General features: G+C 40.7%; 1 pseudogene; it reads right to left on the reverse strand.

Annotated features, from left to right (window-relative positions):
- The window catches only part of LOC105505941, a 43,564-nt pseudogene extending 28,599 nt beyond the window's left edge, over positions 1 to 14,965 (reverse strand).
- Positions 14,966 to 15,202: the final 237 nt, after the last annotated feature.

Raw genomic sequence — 15,202 nt, forward strand, 5'->3', positions numbered from 1 at the left:
CTGTGGCAATTTCTTAAAATGAAAAAAAAATGAGGTTTGCCACATCAAATGAGTCTTCCTTTCATGAAAGATTTCTCGTAGCATGCAATGCTGTTTGATAGTATTTTACCCACAGTTGAACTTCTTTAAATATTGGAGTCAATGTTCTCAAGTCCTGCCGTTGCTTTATCAACAACATTCGTGTAATACTTAAATCCTTTGTTGTCATTTTAACAATACCCACAGGATCTTCATCAGGAGTAGATTCCCTCTCAAGTAAACACTTTCTTTGCTCATTCATAAGAAGCAACTCCTCATCCACTCAAGTTTTATCATGAGACTGAAGCAATACGACTACATCTTCAGGCTCCCAGTTCTAATTCTACTTCTCTTGCTATTTCCACTACATCTGTAGTGACTTCCTCCACTGAAGGCTTGAACCCCTCAAAGTCATCCATGAGGGTTAGAATCAGCTTCTTCCAAATTCCTGTCAATATTGATATTTTGACCTCCTCCCATGAATCGTGACTGTTTTTAATGGCACGTAGAATAGTGAATCCTTTCCAGAAGGTTTTCAATTAACTTTGCCCAGGTCCATTAGGGGAATGGCCACCTATGGCAGCTACAGCCTTACAAAATGTATTTCTTAAGTAATAACACTTGAAAGTCAAAATACTCCTTGATCCATGGGCTGCAGGATGGATGTTGCATTAGCAGATGTATTAGTCAGTTCTCACATTGCTTTAAAGAAATACTTGAGACTTTTATGTATTTTATACATAAAAGAGGTTTAATTGGCTCCGGGTTCTGCAGGCTGTACAGGAAACATGATGCTGGCATCTGCATGACTTGGAGAGGCCTCAGGAAACTTACAATAATGGCAGAAGGTGAAGGGGGAGAGAAGGGTCTCACATGGCAGCAGCAGCAAGAGCAAAGGGAAAGATGTTACATGCTTTTAAACAATGAGATCCCATGAGGACTCACTCACTGTCACCAGAACAGCATGAAGGGGATGGCGCCAAACCATTCACGAGAAACATCTCCATGATCCAATCACCTTGCATCAGGCTCCACTTCCAACACTGGGGATTACAGTTCAACATGAGATATGGGTGGGGACACGGATCCAAACCACCTCAACAGGCATGAAAACAACACTAATTTCTTTGTACATCTCCATCAGAGCTCATAGGTGACCTGGTATATTGTCAATCAGCAGTAATGTTTGGAAAAAGCAATGTTTTTCTGAGCAGTAGTTCTCAATAGTGGGCGTAAAATATTAAGTAAACCATGTTTTAAACAAATGTGCTGTCATCTGGGCTTTATTGTCCCCTTTTCAAGCACAAGGAGAGTAGATTTAGTGTCATTCCTAAGGACCCTAGGATTTTCAGAATGGTTAATGAGCATCGGCTTCAACTTAAAGTCTCCAGCCGCATTAGCCCCTAACAAGAGAGTCAGCCTCTCCTTTGAGGTTTTAAAGCCAAGCATTGTCTTCTTTCTAGGTATGAAAGTCCTAGATGGCATCTTCTTCCAATCCAAGGCTGTTTTGTCTCCATCGAAAATTTGTTAGTATAGCTACCTGCATCAATGATCGTAGCTAGATCTTCTGGATAGCTTGTTGCAGCTTCCCCATCAGCACTCGCTGCTTCACTTTGTACTTTTATGTTATGGAGAAAACTTTATTACTTAAACCTAACAAACCAACTCTGCCAGCTGTCAGTTTTTCTTCTGCAGCCTCCTTACCTTTCTCAGCCTTCACTGATTGAAGCTTAATTATTTCTAGCTTTTGACTTAAAGTGGGAGACTTGTACCCCTTCCTTTCACCTGAACACTTAGAGGTCATTGTAGGGGCTATTAATTGGCCTAATTTTAATATCACTGTGTCTCAGGGAAATAGGGAGGCCCAAGGAGAGGGGGAGAGATGGGGGAACAGACGGTCAGTGGAGCAGTCAGAACAAAAACATTTATCAATTAAGTTCATTGTCTTATATAGGTGTAGCTCATGGCACCCCAAAACAATCACAATAGTAACATCAAAGATCACTGCTCTCAGATCACCAAAACAGATATAGTAATAATTAAAATGTTTGAAATATTTCAAACTTTGAAATTTGAATATTCTGAGAATTACCAAAATGTGACACAGAGACACAAAGTGAGCACATATACACAAAGTGAGCGATATATTTGCTCAAGGCAGGATTGACACGAACCTTCAATTTGTAAAAACGCTGTAGTATCAAATGTTTGCATTGCTGGTAAACCTTGGAATGGAGAGGAAAGACAAGAGGATGTCAAGAGGTGGTCACTGTTTAATGAGTTATTCAGAAGCACACTTATGTAGCTCTTCCAGTACTACAGTGGTGTGTGTGTTTGTGTGTTTTGCATGTTGGTCAATTTTTTTTTTTACAAATGAAATATATAAACATATTGAAATGAAGTTTAGCAAGAAGTCACACAGTCTTGCAGTTAGGTTATAGAAGATTTAAAGTTGAAATATTTGCATCTGAATTCTGGTTCTGACTGTTAAACACTGTCTTTTTTTCAAAACTCTGTAGGGGTGAGGGGAAGCCCTGTAGCCCACCCAACTCCAACTAGAGTCTGAACTAGATTCGGTAGATGTATCTTTATTTATATTTGTTAACAGGGCTATAGCATGATTGAAATAAGATTCAGCAGAGGCTAATTTGGCAATGATCTGGCAGACAGAATGGAGAAAAGAGAGACAGAGACAGCAGACTTGGGAGTAGTCCAAGGGAATGAAAGAGGGAATGGAAAAAGGAGACTGTGAAGGAAGAACTGATGGGGTTTGAAAATTGCTTTAATGTCAGGGTCAAGGAAAATGGAAATAAATTAGCAGAAAGACCTATATTTAAAAGAGAAGGCAGTGAGGGATTAATTTGGAGGTGGGAAAGGGCAAATAATGAGTTTAATTTCAAACAAGCTGAGCTTCAAATGCAATATACACACAAAGAAAGAAAGAGGAGTAGCAAGATGAGATGGGCAAGAAAAGATAAATATGTAGGTAAAAGAATTGAGATGCTAGACCAGAACTGGGGGCAGCATGAGAGACACATGGTAAGGATGTTTCCAAGATGGTCTGGCAAAGGTTCTCTTTGGATCCAATAAGGCAACAGAAAACACAGATTATTTAATGAAATTGAAACAATAAGCAGAATATTGAGGAGTGACACCAAGTTTGACTGAAAGCTCCATTCTAAAGAGATGAATAATTCTTCATGTGAGACGGGGGGTTTTGACGTACCAGCTTAAGGAGTACTAGAATCTAAAGCATTGTCTTTCAGTGGGGACTCCAGGGAACACCCAGCAGTTGATGAAATCAGAAAATTTTTGTCACTGCAAAGGAAACTAAGATACAAAAGATTGAGATACATGGCCCCAGCTGACTGTGAACAACCTTTAAAATCTGCCCTTGGCTTTGGGAATGCTTTGAATGAATTTGCTGTCAGTTGCTCAAGAAAAGGCAGAGGGCGGAGTTTGAAACTAGAATTGTTAGGAAGAAATGAATTGGATTACAGAGATAGAGAAGATACATTCTCATTCTAATGCCCAAATATATTAGGTCTTTAGGTAACTGAATAGAGAGGGGGAAAAAAAAAACAAATAGCAAAAACATAGACTGCAGTTTCCCCTTGAGGTGGTAGCCTACATGAAGCAGTTGAGAGAAGCATAAAAAGTGTTTCTTACAAAAACTTTAATCAGTCTTTGATTATCCACATTGATCTATGTACCTTGCAGATTAACCTTGGAAGTTATCTTGTTTCCTTCTAGTTGGCTACCTCACATTGACAATTCCAAGGAATATACACCCATTTTCATTTAAGAATATATAAAAACACATTAAAAATTATTCCATAAAAAGAATTCCTAATTGTTTGCTTTCCAAAATCCAATGTGAAGAGATTTTTAAATCATCTGATAATCTAGGAAGATCTATATTAATACAGTGTTTCAATAATATCTTGAAAATCGATTGAATGACTTCCTGGAGTGAAATATTCCCAGTCCTAAATCATTCTCTGGGAAGGGAGACATATTTGAACAGCTGTGTATCCTTTTTTTGTCTCATTATATACAAGTCTTTGTATTTTCCATGTCCCCAAGTCAAACACCACCAGAGACACAAAGTTGGTTTATTGATGAAATTGGGTCGGTTGGCTCATTGTGATGAGGGAGACCTCACATCATGAGGGACCATGGGGCATCTCAGTAAGAGGATGTTGAAAAGATCTTATTATAGGACTGGGACATGTTTAGGAGATTTTAGGGAGGGTTCAAGGCTCTGTCAGGAAGGAGGAACTATTCCACGATAGAAATTTTTACATTGCAGGTGAGAAGAACAATGCAAGGCTAACATTGTAATTGTCAAAGCAGCAGCAGTGACTCATCTTAGCCCGAATAGGGGATGGCTGGATGGTTTTATGGCTTGGACAATATTCTTGTTTTGTCTTGATCGATTAGAGTGACTGAATGTCCTTGAATGACACTGGTATCCTGTGCTGTGGAATAGTTTATGTTAAATGGATGAACACCATGGCCTAGCTGTGAGTGGCGAGCCAGCTCATAGCAACACTGGGGCCTCACTGATAGTACCAGTCTTGCTCTCCACTAACTGAAGCTGCCTTTCTCTTAGTATGAGCTCTGCCCAAATGCTCCTAGTTTCCAGTTTCTCAGCAATTAACACCATGTGTGTTTATTCATCCAACAAGTTTCTATTAAGGACCTCCTGTGTGCTAAAGCTATAACAGTAGGCAAAACAGATACAGATCTCTTACAATTAGAGGCAGTGAGTAGAAGAAAGATAGAAATTCATTAATTTTTAAAAATCCAAATATTTCATTACAAGCTGAGATAGTTACTATGAAGGAAATATGCAAAGAGTTCTCAGAAGCTGTAACTATTCTAAAGAGTCAAAAAATGATGTTTAAGCAGAAATCCAAAGGATAAGTGAGAGTTGGTCAGGTGAAGAAGGTGGGGAGGGAGGGTGGGAAAGGCATTCTGGGTAGACTGAATCATCTAACACTCAGAATGCAAAGACCCTGAGGCAGAGAGGCTTTGGAGAAACCCAAAGAAGGCCAGTATGCCTGGCTCCCTACTCATCTGTAAGCTATTTCCAAGTCTTCTCTTGGACCAAACAGTATTTATTATAATATTCAGCGTTTTAAACAATGAGTTAAAAAATCCAACACGTTGTTTGAAAGCCAATTAGCTTTAGCTGAAAAAGCCACCATGATGGTATGTAAGAGTTAATACAGTTTCCAGAAGCAATGGCCTTAGCCTCTGAGAACTCATCAAAACCTTTAATGTTCCAATTTGAACCTAGAACCTTGGTGTTTTCACACTGAATGCTTGGACCATTCCTGCTCTTCTCCCCAAATTTTAAAATTACTTTCTTGTATTCTATGTCTTTCCTTAATTCCCTAGCCCCCCCTGAGGGTAGAGTTCTATCCTATTCCTCTTCACATGCCCCCAGCACCTTGGCATTTAGTTGGTTTTGTTGGTTTAACTAACGTTTATTGAGTAATGTACCCATTTACACTCCATACTAGGACATAAACTCTAAAAGGATGGATCTGTCCTCAGAATGTTAGAGTTGTGCAAGGATCTAACCCACCATCTGAATAAAAGTGAAATCCAACTTTTTGGCCACCTTATCAAATTGTTCAACACAAATTTCTGTATGGCTCCTCTCATGATAAAATAACCTTTATTTTTACACTTCAAGGAAACTACTTTTAATACTATTTTCTATTTGTCTCAAAATGAAGTTTGACGATTACAAGACGGTATTACTGTTGTTAAAACCAAGTGGCTTAATTGTGATCCCATTTACAATTGATGTGTTCACCTTGGGGGATTTGAAAACGAGGTGTGTTTCCTTTTATGTTTTCCATGGCAGGCCCTTGTAATGGTTGTATGAGCACAAGACTGAGAATTAGGAGCCCTTCATTCTGTCCCTGACTCACCAGGTTACCTGACTTAACCTCATCTCATCTGCGAAATGGGGATAATAACACTTACCTCCCTCACTGGGGTATCACGAATATTAATTAGTGTTTGTCAAGTGCTTTGAGATCTTCAGATGAAAGGCCCTGTGGAAGCTCAGTATAAAGTACTATTCTATCAATCTCCCCGCCCCCCAGTTTCACCTGAACAGTGATTACCAATTACAGCCAGTTCTAAAAGGCTCTAATGCCGCATTCAGACACGACAAGGCAAGTTTTATTGGTCCATTAGGACATGGCTATTTGAGGGAATTAGTTTTGTGAAAATGGTTATTATGCCAAGGGCTTTTATTTTAAGCAATCGTTGCTCTTAATAGTTAATAGTTAAATATTAAGCCATTTGGAAAGGCTGGTTTCACGTTTTGATTGGAAGGACAGGCCTTCATGCCATGCCATTTACATCTAAAGAAGCTTAGGCATGTGGTGTGGGAGAACCTACTTCCCATAAAATGAAATTATATTTATATAGAAGCCAACTTTGGTTTCTGAGAAACCAGCTGGATGGTGAAGACAATACTATCCACTTAATTAGAAAAGGAAGAAGTGACTCCCACGTATAATTTTCTGGATTCCAATTTCAAAGAATTCGTAACTCATGAAAAATTAATTCTGTCATTAGAACCACATTTCATATGTGGTAGCAAGCTAAATCAGTTCATGGTACCTTTTTTTAAAGAAAAGCTCTTAGCAAGCTAATGTTCAACTTCAGAAAGGGGGCATGGACTCTTAAACAGCTGATTGTTGGATTGAAATAACGTATGTTCTTTGAAGAATCAAAGCACTATTAATTTATCCTGTTCCAGGTTTGTTTGTATGTTTTTTTGATCTACTATCAGAGATTTCCCTGGTTCAAAAGTAATTGATTATTTCTTCGGAAAGCAGGGTATTAGCTAGATGAGACCATTTCAAAAGCTAATTGAGTTGTTACAATGAAGATCTTATTGAGAAGTCAGGTGACATATTCATATTTTCATGACTACAAATTTATTTTTAAAAATATAAAGTAGAAATTCTTTAAAAAGTCAATTTACTCAATCACTGCAGAATATGTTTTTAAAAAATTTGAAAGTCAAGACAGAAGATAGAGGGACAAAAGTTTACCATTATTTTTCATATAGAAAGTAACAGTTTCTGATCATATAGAGCACAAGGCGACTTATCTTCATGAAATTAATTCATGTCATGTTCATAAACACTGTATGACCTCATTTAGATTCATTCCCACCTTGTGATAATTTATGTGTAAAGAGCAGTAAAACCACCATTGTTTCACCCATGAAGACAGTGCTCCTTAAGTAAATTCACTGTGCAAACAAGGGAAACAGGTTTTCTTTACTTACGAGTGAGGTCTAACATTGTCCAGGGCCTGAGAAACCAGCTAGCAGCATTGTGGGCATACAAAGAGCATGTCAATTACAGATGATTCTTATCTATTAACATACTTAGCAGTCCCCTGGCTAAAACTTATAACCCCATTATCCTGATCAGAATTTTGCTGTTTATTTACTAACACAAACACATATCTTTTTAAAAACATCACAGATTTAAGTGATCTAACGAGCTTTCTTCTACGTTTATTTTGTTATTCTCAAAATATTTTCATTAACACTGAAAATCATTTATTCATTCCTTCAACAAACACTACCCCAACTGAGAATGCTATTGTCCCCGATTGGGAGGTGGGAGCATAGAAAGACATTTTTTAAAAATGTTGGCCAGGCATGGTGGATCACACCTGTAATCCCAGCCCTTTGGAAGGCCAAGGCGGGTGGATTGCTTAAGCCCAAGAGTTCAAGCAGCCTGGGCAACATAGTGAGACCTCATCTCTACTAAAACTAAAACTTAAAAAATTAGCCAGGTGTGGTGGCACATGCCTGCGGTCCCAACTCCTGGGGAGGCTGAAGTGGGGGGATTGTTTGAGTCCAGGGATCAAGGCTGCAGTGAGCTATGATCATACCACTGCAGCCTGGGTGACAAAGCAAGACCCTGTCTCCAAATAAATAAATATTTTTAAAATGTTGTGTAGTGTGACATAGAAAGGAGAATCTTATTTATTCTGGCAAATTCTTGGCAGGGCAGATGGTGGAAAGAATGATGCCAGGCTGCATCTTCTGAGAAAAGTGAGGAGTTGTGAGAGGTAGGGAGGGGCAGGCAGGAATGGAGGGGTAGCTGGCATGCCCTAGGGTGGGCAGACTGAGAAGCAGGGCAGGCTCCGGTCAGCAGTGACCTCACCATTCATGCTAAATGAGCTTGATTTTATCCCAAACATGATTTGACATTGTTGGAGGGTGTCTGTAGTGGGACATGACCAGATTTACGTTTAAAAGCTCTCTTGGGGGCCAGGAGCGGTGGCTCATGCCTGTAATACCAGCACTTTGGGAGGCCAAGGCAGCTGGGTCACTAGGTGAGGAGATGGAGACCATCCTGGCCAACATGGTGAAACCCCATCTCTAATAAAAATACAAAAATTTGTTGGGCATGGTGGCATGCACCTGTAATCCCAGCTACTTGGGAGGCTGAAGCAGGAGAATGACTTGAACCCGGGAGGCAGAGGCTGCAGTGAGCCGAGATTGTGCCACTGCATTCCAGCCTGGTGACAGAGCAAGACTCCATCTAAAAAAAAAAAAAAACTCCTGGGAAGCCCTGCAACTTTCCAGACCTGGCTTATCATCAAAACCACTAAAAAACACAAACAAAAGCAACAACCCTTTTAATATTTCTTCGCAAAAAGTGAAAACACAAAAAACCAGAATCATATAAAAAACAAAAGGCAAATAATTCCTTGTTTCCCTCACACTTTCACTAACATAAAAAGGTTGTCTATCACTTTTTAAAAAGTTTTCTTCCAGTCTTTATGCAGATCCAAGCAAATATGACTATGAAATCTTTTCGCCAGGCAAGGTCATCCTGTCATCCCAGCACTTTGGGAAGCAAGGTGAGAGGATTGCTTTAGGTCAGAATTTTGAGACCAGCCTGGGCAACATAGTGAGGTCCTGTCTCTACAAATAATAATAATAAAAATTTTTAAATATTATCTGAATGTTCTGGACTCCCCAAGGCTAGCGGCCTCCACTCAGGTTCTCCTGTCCTGGGGTGAGGCTTCCCGTGGCCTGGCCTGCTCCATTCACCTGTAGATTTGTGTGAAATGCTACCTCAAGAGGGTCAAGACCCCCACAGGGAGGCTACAGTGGGGCAGCTGGTGCCCCAGGTCCTTGCCCAGACTGTGTTAGATTCCCTCTGTTGTGAGTTTGGGGTCCGTGTCTCCCACCAGCCACTGCTTCCTCCTGGGCTCTCAGCCTCCCACCCCTCGTCTTCCCTCCCGTGGTGGCCCTGATGCATGGTGACCACTGCCCGGCTTGCCTCCTTACTCCAGTCATACCCTCGCACGTTCTCAAGCCACCCACGGTGGGAGATTCCAACTCACGTGGAGTTTTTGGTTGTTGTGGGAGATTGGGTGTTTTCAAACATTAAAGACATTTTGAGTAAATCAATTTGCTTGATATAAACCATCCCCTCAAAAAAAAAAAAAAAAGATTAGCTGGGTGTGATGGCACGTGCCTGTAGGCCCAGCTACTTAGGAGGCAAGGCAGGAAAATAGCTTAAGCCCAGGGATTCAAGGTTACAGTGAGCTGTGATTGTGCCACTCAGCCTGGGCAACAGAGTAAGGCCCTGTAGGGAAGGAAGGAAAGAAAGAGAGAGAGAGAGAGAGAGAGAAAGGAAAAAGAAAAAGTCTTATTTTCCTTTTCTTAACCGGAAGACAGCAGGTTATGGTCATCATTCCACACCTTGCTTTTTTTTTTTTGAAACAGGGGTCTTGCTATACTGCCCAGGCTGGTCTCAAATTCCTGGGCTCCAGCAGTCCACCCACCTCAGCCTCCTGAGTAGTTGGAATGACAGGTCTGGGCCATGGCAGCCATCTGCTTTTTGCAATTGTTATGGAAGGGCTGAACTGGGAGTCTTTATCTGCACAAGGCTCCTTGCTCACACTGATAATCAGATGGAAATACAGGCCTACGTGACAGATTGAAAGAATATAAGTTTGGAAGCAAGAGCCCAGTTCAAAAGCAGTAGGAGTAGAAAGAAAGCCACACTTCCAGGGATATTAGGATCCTGGGTAAGAGAAATTTCTATTGTAATTAGGCTAAAATCTCCAACATATTGAAACTAGGTATTTTCTATTTCTGATAAGTCAAGTTTCACCCTTGTAGCACCCTACACAAGGAAAGGGTAGGTGCCGCCGAGGGAAGAAGGAGGTATGGGGTAAGGGGATACTGGCTCGGTGGAGAAAGTGTAGGCAGGCGGAGGCTTCTGCTCTACTCCCCTCAGGGTGACAGATGAGGGACTGGGTTTGATCCCTAGGGGGTCCCTCAGTAATCTTGTGGGGAAACAAGAGGGCACCTCATATTCTCTGGGGGCCTGCAGAGAGATGCTTAGGTTGGCTGAGTTGCCTGGCAAGCCTCCTAGAAGGTTACAGCACTGGGGGTGCAGGTCCTTGATTTGGAAGTCTTCTAGGTGGACCTTCTACAACAGATCCCAATGGGGATCACCCTCAGGACTGCCATGACGTCAGAGGACTCAGGCGGTTCCTCCATAGGGTGGGCTTTTGGGTCCAGGCTGAGCCGCCGAGCCCCCAGTGCCAACACTAGGCATGGGGTCAGGATTAAGACCTGGACTGATAGACCCAAGCCCCCTGCTCTTCCCCGAACCCAAGTTGGCCGAGCTGCCATCTTGGACAGGAGCTGAGGGAGGCACAACAAATCCGCAATTTTTTGTTTATATATCTAACTAAGAAATACATATGCAACTCCACTGCACTACTATTTAAGTTTTTAAAAAATAATATATTAGATTTTAGCCTTCTCCCAAGACCAGAACATTCAAAGATGGCTAAAATAATTTTGCCCAAGGCCCAGAAAAGTGCTATTAAAATATGCAGGTCAGAGAGGAATTGAGCTGATGTTTATTGGCCTCATATTTTAAAGGTGAAAATTAGGAAGGTTCTTCAAGAGTTACGAGGCCAGTGGTAGGACTTGTTTTAGAATTGCCACTCATGAGGTCTGGCTTTCTCTACTTAAGATTATTCTCTTTTTACTTATCACTTTTGTGGTGTCTTTGGCATACTTTTGTATTTTACTATGAAAGCATGGAAAAAGTTGTGTCATTAATAGAGCTTTGCAAGTAGCAATCACTATGGATCTCTAAACCCCCGGGTCACTGGAGAATGGAGCAGCCTAAATCTCTGCAGCCTGGCTGGAGACTTTGCTGCATTGCTGATGATACATGTTGATCAATAATTGTTTTCCAAAAAATAAAGTTTTATTTGATTTGTGTACTATAAAAATCATTGTTCTTTTAAGGCTGAAAGAACCCCTGCTCTCAAAAAGGACATGATTCCTTGGTAGAAAAAAACTGATCCTTGAGAAAATTCACCTTCAGCATAGCTGGTTTCCTAAATACATGTTTTCCCTTTGAATGTGACAGCCACAGTGGCAAAGCTTCCAGACGAAGGTCCAGTTACCATTTCCATACCACCGAAAAAAGTAATTGGGTGTGCCGCATTCATATGCACACACAGCTTATTCTGTTAATTGAGGCATAAAACACGGTATGAAGAACTGACAAAAATTTTTTTCTTGGGCTCCTAAAATGTTGGTGCGGTCCAGAATTTATCAGCAATTGAGGTGTACCCTATAAAGAGTTGACATACATTATTTGATCACAAAATCATGTGGTTCTTAGGTAAATGGCTTAATTGTATAGCACTTTAAAATTATGTGTAATTGTAAGACTTGGTGTTACATAATTTGGTTGCTGTTCCTCTTCATTAAAGACTTTTGATAGTAATATAAGCCTTGAGTACTTGGTGATGCCAAAGGCTTTAACCATTAGATGTAAGTATTATTAGAGCAATAAAACATGTCCGTATTCCTCCTAGTACAGACGTTACGCTTTTTTTTAAAAAAAGAAAAATCGTTTAGAAGCTTTTTTGCAAATAAAAGAAAATAAAAACCATTTAAAATAACATTTTTACTATAGGACAGATAATTCAGAGAAAAACAATTATGAATTTAAACATTTCATGTGAAGAAGTCAAGAATTTACTATTGAGAAAAAAGAAAGCTTAACCAAATTGATTCAATGTATTACTTATAATTGTTTGATTTTGATGTCATTCTTTTCATATAGGTAGTTTTATATTTGGAGTTCTTTTGGGGAAGAATTTATGCCTTATTTCTCAAATCTTCTGGCCCTGGGATCTTCTTTCACCTTAGATTCAATCTGTCGTGCCTTTCCTAAAAAGTAAAGCTTTCACACATGCTAAGACTGCATTTCCAATTTTTATCCTGGTAAAGCAAAGCAAAAATAAACAAACAAAATTTCAGCTATTTAAAATAAGTGAAATCTTCTCAGATGTTTACAAAGTTAACTAAGAAAATGCTGGGGAAATTTCACATGGATAGCATTTCAGGGACTTCTCTTAGCTTTTCAGTTTTCACAGTGGATTTCTCTTTTTCCGTCTACTTTTGGAGGCATTTGAGTGGAAATGAGGAGAAACTGAGTTACTTGTCAAAATTATTCCATGCAAGAAAATGTGGTGTTTTGGGGTCTCAGTAATAACCATTTTGGCAGAGACCTGCTAACTGTACAAGGAAATGGATGAAGTACTCGCCAATGGTCCTTGTGTGAGGCCGATTCATGTTATGACAAATATTTACTGAGTGCCCATTATTTGCCAGGCACTGGGAATTCTGATGGGATTTTACTCAGAATCATGCAAATTTAGTTCACATTTGATGAATCAGAAAGCAGGCTTGAAACCATGTGATGGTTAATATTGTGTGTCAACTTGATTGTATTCAAGGATGCAAAGTACTGTTCCTGGATGTGTCTGTGAGGGTGTTGTCCAAGGAGATCAACGTCTGAGTCGGTGGACTGGGAGAGGCAGACCCACCTTCAATCTGGGTGGGCACCACCTAATCAGCTCCCAGCACGGCCAGAATAAAAGCAGGCAGAAGAACGTGGAAAGACTAGACTGGCTAAGTCTTCTGGCCTTCATCTTTCTCCCGTGCTGGATGCTTCCTGCCCTCATACATTGGGCTCCAAGTTCTTCAGGTTTTGGACTCTTGAACTTTCACCAGTGATTTGCCAGGGGCTCTCAGGCCTTTAGCCACAGACTCAAGTCTGTACTATTGGCTTGCCTGATTTTGAGGCTTGGGGACTTGGATTGGCTTCCTGGCTTCTCAGCTTGCAGACGGCCTATTTTGGGACTTCCCCTTGTGATGGTGTGAGTCAATTCTCCTAATAAATGCCCCTTCATATATATATCTATCCTATTAGTGCTGTCCCCCTAGAGAACCTAATACAAACCAGAAGCATCAATTCTCTTCTAATCTTTGGGGAAAAGAAAACCGGCTTATTTTTAAAAGTATGACTAGTAAAACAAGTTTTCATCTCTTATTTTAGTTCACACAGTCAGCAGGATGATAGTGGGAAAGGCATTTACTTACTGTGGGCCTTGGGTTTCTCATCTAAAATTAGGGAATTCATTAGAACAAAAGATTTCGAAGTGGTTCTCAAACTGTCACGTGCATTGGAGTTGCCTGGAGGGTTTGTTGAAACACTAATTTCTGGACCCCACCCCCAGATTTTCTGATTCAGTAAGTCTAGGGTGAGGCTGAGAATTTGTTTTTCTAACGAGTTCCCAGGTGATGCCCATCTGGGATCACACTTTGAAAACCACTGGTCTGGGGTACTTTGATCTACCCATAACTCTCTGACCTTCAGTGTTTAACGATATATGATCTTTTCCATTAAACTTTCTCAAAAGATTTTTCTTATGATAATTTCATCTAAGACTGTGCAGACTAGCACCTAGAACATTTATTCAGTAATCCCTCATCCCAATGTAGATTTTCAAAATTTGGACACTGGGAGAGTTAAGAGTAATTCCTTTATATCCAAGAATGCATGAAAGTGATCTTCATTTCTGGATTCACGCCTTATTTATTTACACTTAAGTGATAACCAGCTCTGCTCTGCTGAAAATTTCAACCGCTTTCACTCCCCTCTTTTCTTCCTGGCAGATCTTGAGTCCTTGCAGGGAGGAAAAGGAGAATACCTTCTTGGCATGTAAAGTCAGGCACAAACATTGATAAGTGGAAGTGTAAATAAAGTTGTGGTCAGGTTGTTGAGCTTTTCTGTAATCAAGCAGGTACTGAAAAATCTGTGGGATCTATATAAAGATGTCTTAATGTCTGTGTAGGGGGTGGTAGCTCTAAACTAAACTGTTTTTGTTTTTGTTTTTTTTGGAGACAGAGTCTTGCTCTGTTGCCAGGCTGGAGTAAAGTGGGGCAGTCTCCACTCACTGAAACCTCTGCTTCTGGGGTTCAAGCAATTCTCCTGCCTCAGCCTCCTAAGTAGCCGGGACTACAGGAATCAGCCACCACGCCTGGCTAAAGTTTTTGTGTTTTTAGTAAAGACAGGGTGTTATCATGTTGCCCAGGCTGGTCTCCTGAGCTCAGACCATCTGCCCACCTCGGCCTCCTCCCAAAGTGCTAGGATTGTAGGCATGAGCCACCGCACCCAACCTAAAATGAACTCTTACACATGCCACAGATAAGAAGAAACTGGAGGAATCATTGTGACCAGGTCAATGTCCTTTGGCTTCTTGCTTTTTTTACCCCCTCTGATTTTCATCCTTACGTAAAATTTTCCCATATCAAGCCACAATCTCCTTGATCCAAACCTTGCATGAAAAGTCTTTGGCTCTCCCCATTGGTTGCTCAAAAGGATCTTGAACCCTGGGCAAATGGCAATGACCTGCTCTTGGCCACCTGGATCAGGTCAAGTTGGGCTTAGACTTTGGATGAGGTAGAAGCAGTGGGGCCTGCTCATACCTCCAACACATCCAAAGCTGCTGTGGGTCTTCTGGTCAGCCCACATCTGGCTACATCTGTCATGTTCAGTTTTATACTATTCTAAGTTTTCATTCAGGTCCATATTTATTGACAGCAACAACATACATGATACTGATATTTGCATCTCATTTTACTATTTTGCATTTAAATGGGGGTGGGAAAATGGTCTTCCCTTAGGGTGATAGGCTCATAAGATTAAAAATAGTCTATTCTGGGATTTTCAACTTTATTCAAGAGCATCACAGTTCAGAGGGTGCCTCTGGGGCCCCCAGGGATGGA

Source organism: Colobus angolensis, unplaced genomic scaffold (genome assembly GCF_000951035.1).
Source record: "Colobus angolensis palliatus isolate OR3802 unplaced genomic scaffold, Cang.pa_1.0 Scaffold13, whole genome shotgun sequence".
Lineage (NCBI taxonomy): Eukaryota > Metazoa > Chordata > Mammalia > Primates > Cercopithecidae > Colobus > Colobus angolensis.